The sequence below is a fragment of the Dipodomys spectabilis genome, unplaced genomic scaffold (genome assembly GCF_019054845.1).
Source record: "Dipodomys spectabilis isolate Male_0828 unplaced genomic scaffold, ASM1905484v1 ptg000143l, whole genome shotgun sequence".
Classification (NCBI taxonomy): Eukaryota; Metazoa; Chordata; class Mammalia; order Rodentia; family Heteromyidae; genus Dipodomys; species Dipodomys spectabilis.
In genome coordinates, this window is record NW_024870820.1 from 3,639,981 (window position 1) to 3,647,500 (window position 7,520).

Consider the following 7,520-nt stretch of genomic DNA (forward strand, 5'->3'; position numbering starts at 1 on the left):
ATAGCCCCACAAAAAATAAAACAACTAGGAATTAACTAAACCAAAGAAGTGAAGGACCTCGATGATAAAAATTTTAAAAACCTGAAAAAGATAATTAAAAGAGAACTTAGAAAGTGGCAAAAAACTCCCATACACGTGGATTGGAAAGATCAAAATCCTGAAAATGGCAATACTTCCCAAGGCTATTAACAAATTCAATACAATACCTATCAATATAACATCCTCATTCTTCAAGGAAATACACTAAAGCTACCAGCACAACTATGTTTATTGCAGCATTATTTACCATAGCTAAGATATGGAACCAACCCAGATGCCCCTCAGTAGATGAATGGATCAAGAAAATGTGGTATATATACACAATGGAATTCTATGCCTCCATCAGAAAGAATGACATTTCTCCATTTGTTAGGAAATGGAAAGGCTTGGAAAAAATTATATTAAGTGAAGTAAGCCAGGCCCAAAGAAACATAGGTCCCATGGTTTCCCTTATTTGCAATATCTAGTATAGGTATGAGTCAAGCGGGAAAAGTCAGATAATGTGATGTTAGGAAAACGAACCCTCAAATATGTATTTTAATGTTTTTGTTTCTTTCATGCATGTGTTTCTAACGCATTTATAAGATTATTTCTTTGTTGCTTAGTATGTCCCTCCCCCACAGTGTAACCCCCGCTTTCACCATATTTGATGTCAGTATAACATGTGGAGGAGATGGGGACAAACAAGTCGTTTAAGGATTCAGGTGGACCTGTTGCAACAATGAGAAGTACAAAATGTCATGTCAAAACCAGCTTTACAATGTCGGTGTGGGGGGGAGGGGGGTATGATTGGGTGGGAGGGAGGGGGGAAGCTGGGAAGGGAGGTCAAGGGTAAACAAAGGAGGAGGCTGCAATGCTTGGTAAGAAATGTATGCATTATCCTGCCCATGTAATTGTAACCCCTCTGTACAGTATGTTCTCAAATAAAATAAAATTAAATTAAAAAAAAAATTGTAAGAAAAAAAAAAAAAAAAGAAGAGGCAATCCAAAAATTTATATGGAACAATAAAAGACCTCGAATAGCTAAAATGACCCTCAACAGAAAGACCAATGCTGGAGGAATAGCAATACCAAATTTCAAACTCTACTACAAAGCCATAGTAATCAAAACAGATTGGTACTGACACAAGAACAGACCTCAGGACCAATGGAATAGAATTGAAAACCCAGAAATGAACCTACAGACCTATAGCCATGCAATTTTCGATAAGAGAGCTAAAAAATAGAATGGAAGAAAGACAGCCTCTTCAGTAAAGGGTTCTGCCAAAATTGGTTAACTACTTGAAGAAAATTAAGCTAGAACCTTATGTATAACCCTGCACCAGAATCAACTCCAAATGGATCAAAGACCTCAGAGTCAAACAGACACCCTGAAAACATTACAGGATGGAAGAGAAGAAACCCTAGGACTCCTTGGTACAGGCCGAAATTTTCTTAATAGAGACCCAGAAACACAAGAAATCAAAGAGAGGTTGGACAAATGGGATTGCATGAAATTGCAGAGCTTCTGCATGGCAAAGGACATAATTAGCAAGATCAATTGAAAGCCCACAGATTGGGAGAAGATCTTCACTACCCATACAACAGACAAGGGTCTCATATCTAAAATATACCTGGAACTCAAAAATTAAATCCCCCAAAAACAAATCCTCAAAGAAACAACTAACTCAAAAATAAGTGGGCTAAAAACTTAAACAGAAACTTCTCTGAAGAGGAAAGAAGGATGGCCAATAGACACATGAAGAAATGTTCAACCTCTCTAGCAATAAAAGTAGTGCAAACCCCCGCTTTCAATATATTTGATGTCAGTATAACTTATGGAGGAGATGGTGAAAAACAAGTCATTTAAGGATTCAGGTGGACCTGTTGCAACAATGAGAAGTACAAAGTGTCATGTCAAAAAGGAGCTTTACAATGTCGGTAGGGGGGGAGCGGGGGGGGGGGGGGGAGGATTGGATGTGGGGGAGGGGGGAGGCTGGAAGGGAGGTGAAGGGTAAACAAAGGAGGAGGCTGCAATGCTTGGTAAGAAATGTATGCATTATCTTGCCCATGTAATTGTAACCCCTCTGTACAGTATGTTCACAAATAAAATAAAATTAAAAAAAAAAAAAACAACATTGAGATACCACCTCATCCCAGTTACAATGGCTATAATCAAGAACTCTAATAACAACAGATGATGGAGGAGATGTGGACAGAAGGGAACTTTACTGCATTGTTGGTGGGCATGTAAAGTTATTCAACCACTTTGGAAAGAATTATGGAGGTTCCTCAGAAGACTCCACATAGAGTTCCCTTATAACCCAGCAATCCCACTATTGGACATTTACCCAAATGGTCACAAACAATACCATACTAAATCTACCAGAACAACTCTGTTTATTGCAGCATTATTTACCATAGCTAAGATATAGAACCAACCCAGATTCCCCTCAGTAGATGAATGGATCAAGTAAATGTGGTGTATATACACAATAGAATTCAATGCCTCCATCAGAAAAAAATGACATTTCCGCATTTGTTAGGAAATGGAAAAACATTATATTAAGGCATGTAATCCAGTCCCAAAGAAACATAGGTCCCATGGTTTCCCTTATTTGCAATAACCACTGTGTCTGAGACAAGCAAAAAAGGTCAGACAAGTTGATGTTAGGCGAAATGAACCCCAAGATAAGGATTCAAATGATTTTTTTTCTTTATTGCAATTGTTCCTAACATATTTATAAGATGATTTCTTTGTTGCTTTGAATGTCCCTCCCCCACGCTATAACCCCTACTTTCACTGTATTTGATGTTGGTATAATTTGTGGAGGAGATGGGAAAAAACAAATCATTCAAACAGGGATACTGGTGGATGTACTGCAGCGATGAGATGTACAAGTCATTATGTAGAAAAGGAACTTTCAACTTTGGCTTGTGAGAGTGTGGGGCGGGCAGGGGGGTATCTGGAGGGCCAGGGGGGGATGAGAACAGATGGGAAGTGGAAAAAAAGGAGGATGCAACAATGCTTGATGAGAAATGTACTTATTATCTTGCCCATGTTATTGTTACCCCTCTGTATGGTATTTTCACAATAAAATAAATAAATGGATGTGCTAAAGAATAGATTCTAAATGTAATAGTTAATGCTATTGGATTACTTGAAGACAAAGGTTTACAGAAAAATTTAAATTTCAGATATACTGTAATATTCCAATAAACACGTTAAAGAAATAGAATTTAAAATTTCACGGCTCAAGGCAAACCCTGACAGGAAAGTCTGAAAGACGCTTATCTGGAAACAGGAAGTGACACTGTGGCTCAAGTGGTAAAGGGCTCCTCTTGAGCTAAAAACCTCAGGGATATGTTTACACCCAGGTCCTGAGATTAAACCTCATGACTGACACAAAGACAATAAAATTTAAAGAATTAAAGCATTAGAGCTGGGAAGGAGATTCAGTAGTAGAGTGCTTCTCTTGCATGCATGAGGTCCTGAGTTCAATTCCTCAGCACCACATAAGCAGAAAAAAACTGGAAATGGCTCTGTGGCTCACGTGGTAGAGCACTAGCCGTGAGCTGAAGGGCTCATAAGGGTCATTGCCCAGACCCAGAACTCAGGCCCTCCTACCACCACCACCAACAGCAACAAATTAAAGCATCAAACAATCTGAAGATGTTGTCCAGAATAATGAGTGAGGCATCATCCATTTACATGACTTAGTGACTTTAAACTTAGTTTACCAGGGGAGGTGGTGGGCAATTTGTGTGTTTGCCAAAACCTGCAAAATTATTTTGTACTTTCCCAAGGAGGAAGAAAGGAGGGAATGGGGGAGGAGGGGAGGTGTTTGGTGAACTTGCCTTTTGGTTCAGTGGTTGTTTTCTGGAGTCAAATTCAGAGAAATTCTGCTTGCAATCCTGGTTGCATGGGGAATGAAGAAGCCATGCCCTGGAAGTGGTTTTGTCCTGTCCTTGGCCTGGTTCCAACCACCACTGGATAATCCATGTCCCACTTCAGGACCAAGATGCCTTGAAATCTACTGATCCACTGGGAAGGTGGAACTAACCACAGCCAGAAAAGGCAAAAAATGCAATGCTGAGGGCAACACTGGAAATCTACCCCAGGGAGAGATTTTTTTAAAATATTTTTATTGTAAAAATACTATACAAATGTTTTACAGTTACATGAGTAGGGTAATGAGTACATTTCCTATAGAGAATTGTTACCTCCTCCTTTGTTTTTCCCCTACTACCCTTTCCCTCCACAACTCTTCAACTCCTCCCTCCTTGACCCCTGCTCAACATTGTAAATTCATTTTCGGCTCATTGTCCAGTACATCTCATCGTCACAATGAGTCAACCTGCATCCCCATTTCAGCATTTTGCTATATCCCTTCCACTCCCCAAATTACAATATATGTATATAAGGTGCAGAACACTGGAATCAAATACAGTGAAAACAGGGATTATACCATGGGGGGATAAACCTACAAAAGAATCACATAGTGCATTATAAGTATATTAAAAGCAAAAGCAAGAAAAAATAAAACACTTGTGTCTCTGACTTGGGGTACATTTCGCTTAAGATCATCTTATATGATCTTCTTTGCTTGTCCTAGACATGTGCTAGTCCTTGCAAACAAGGGAAACCATGGGTTCTATGCTTTTAAAACTTATTTATATCTCCCACTTCTTTTTATCTCAGTGAAAGAAAATGTTAGAAAGTAGAAATTATATGTGGCACCTCTTTCTTGCAGTACCACTAAGGGGAGTGGCACTTCCTAATGGGAGTCCTGGGATGAAAACCACACCAGCCCATGTAGCCCCATCAGAGGTCTGTGTGGTGACTTTGAGGAGATTCAGGACACCGCTTTGTTGTTGCTGCATGGACAGCACTTGTTGCTGTGGGCTGTAGCCAACGAAGCTCCATGAGTGACCAAACCAAGCAACCCAGATTCAGGTGCCAAAGCCAGGAGGGAAGGCAAGGCAGACCTTAACTCCTGCCTTCAATCTGTGCAGCCTACACTGACAAGGCCAGACCCATTCCTGCCCTGCTTTGGAGCCCAATGAGGTTAGAGGGTGAGCTCATTGCTTCCAAAGGGAGCATCCCTGGAATGGCACTGAGAGCTGGGCCCATGTGGACCAGAAAGACAATGGAGGAAGCTACACAACAAAGCCAAGGGGGCTTCAGACCCCAGGTGCTGTAGCTGGTGCACTGCAAGTACAGGCTCATCTGGCACTGATGGACATATGCAGCGATGGCCCTATAATCTGAGTCCACAGGGACCATAAAATGGAGGTCCACAGAGATGCTGAAGGGGCTCCAGTTTGCTGAGCTGCTGCAGCTGTCTCAAGCTGACTGGCAGAGCGGCCAGCACATGGCTCCAGTTCCCAGACTGCCTTACAGACTGATGAGGTGAACCAAGGCTGGGCTGCCTGGCCCCAAAGGTGCAGTCTGCATGTGCAGCCTTCCTTTTCCCATGGATCATGCACTGTAAAAGCATGGTGTCCCCCCACTCCACACTCATGGGGGCAGGCAGTGACCCCAGAACACAGTGTCCTGGGATGCCCCACATGCTCAGGACCACCGCAGACTAGTACCAGCACAGCTGGAGGAGGATAGGGCAGCAGTGGTCTCAACTGCAGCCCCATGCCTGCCAGCTCCTGGGTGAAATTGAGCAACAGAGACCAGGAAGTTAGGTGGGCAGGGTGGGCGGGGCTTATCCGGCAATGCTGGAGAGCATGCAAACACTTCCACTCACTGCACGTGCACCACAAGGGAAGGGGCCCCACTTCGCAAAGGGTGACCTGAGGAGGCAACCATACCTACAGGGACTACAGAAATGGAGGTTCACGCTGTGATTTGAAAATTGCTCCAGGGCACAGGCTTGCTGCAGCACTGAATAACTGGCAAAAAAGAAATAAAAAGGTAAGACATCTACTAAAATTTTTCATCAATGATAACCTACTATAATTTAAAAAGAGTTACTTTCCTCTTGTCCTATATTTCTGCATAGGGCCCTATGAATTAACCAGAAATCTCCAGAATTACTTCATGCACAGTAATACAAATAAATATAGCTATACAAATAAATATGTACTACTTCCTATATTGTAGCTAGTAGGTTTTGATTATGCTTTCAGTAGCAGCCACAGTAACACTAATCCAAGGATTCCTGGGGATCAGAAGATTAAGTCCAGACAGGAAAATCCATGAGATCTGTATCCCAAATTAACTACTAAAAAGACAGAAGACACCTGTGGCTACGTGGTTTAGTGTCATCCTTGCACAGAATAAGCTGATGACATAACCCAGGCCTGAGTTGAAGACCTGTGGTGACTTCACACACACACACACACACACACACACACACACACACACACACACAGACACACACACACACACACACACATTTCCCAGTTAGAGCAAGTAGAATATCTGTTTTCCCGGTAACATTTCTGAGTAACTATCTTATATCTTTGGATATTTTTGAAAGCTGTAGCATCAACTTACCTAATGTTAATAAATGACACCCTGTTCATTATTATTTAATCCTGGTTGCAAGACACATTTTCATGTAGAAAACTGTTTGTTCCCAAAATCCTGACTGTTTTGGTTTGAAAGAATGAAATAATTGTGCCTTTAATTTAGTAGTTCATAAATTAGAAAAGTAACCCTAACGTTAGAAGCAATTGCTTTTGGATTCAAAAAGCCACACAAATACATGAGATTTTATTCATCCTATCTTTGTTTCAACTCATCTTTCTTAAAAGAGTTTGTGGATTTACTCCATATCGTGACATTTTACTCCATATCATGCCATAACCTGAACTCTAACTGGAAGTTTTAGGCTAACCCTCACACTAATCATACCCTAATCCTAATATTATTAGCAGTTTCCTATTTCATAGTCATCCTAATTCTAACTTGACTTGTTATTCCAAGATATACTTCCAGTTTGACCCTAAATTTTCCAGTTTCCTAATGCTAAAACTAAGCACAGCTGGAACTGAAACCTAACTTTCCACTTAATGAGAGTCCAAAATTAATTTTAAAAAATACTCTAATTTTTGTCATTCTAATGAATACTCCAATTTGCACTCTGGAAATGAGTTTCAATTTGCCCTAATTCCAACAAATTTCCTGACTCTACCTGTGAAGTGATCTTGTTCCCTAATATGTACCATTATATTAATTGTCCTCAAATTCTCTTATCAGGAAAAATACTGTAGTTTCCATTGATCCTACCGTTTCCTAAATCACTATATCCTAAAACAGTTTCAGATTTGCTTACCATTTAGTCCATTACTTAAAGCTAACTCTCAACAAATACCTGGCTGGAAAACTCTCATTAATCATTACAAGAATGATCACTGAGAAATAAATATAATGATAATGCTATAGTGACTATTCAATCTGACATTTTTGCTTCATTTCTTAGTGAAATCTTAATTTTATAAAAAAAAGCTTTCTTATTTATAACACTAATTATAATTAGAACAAA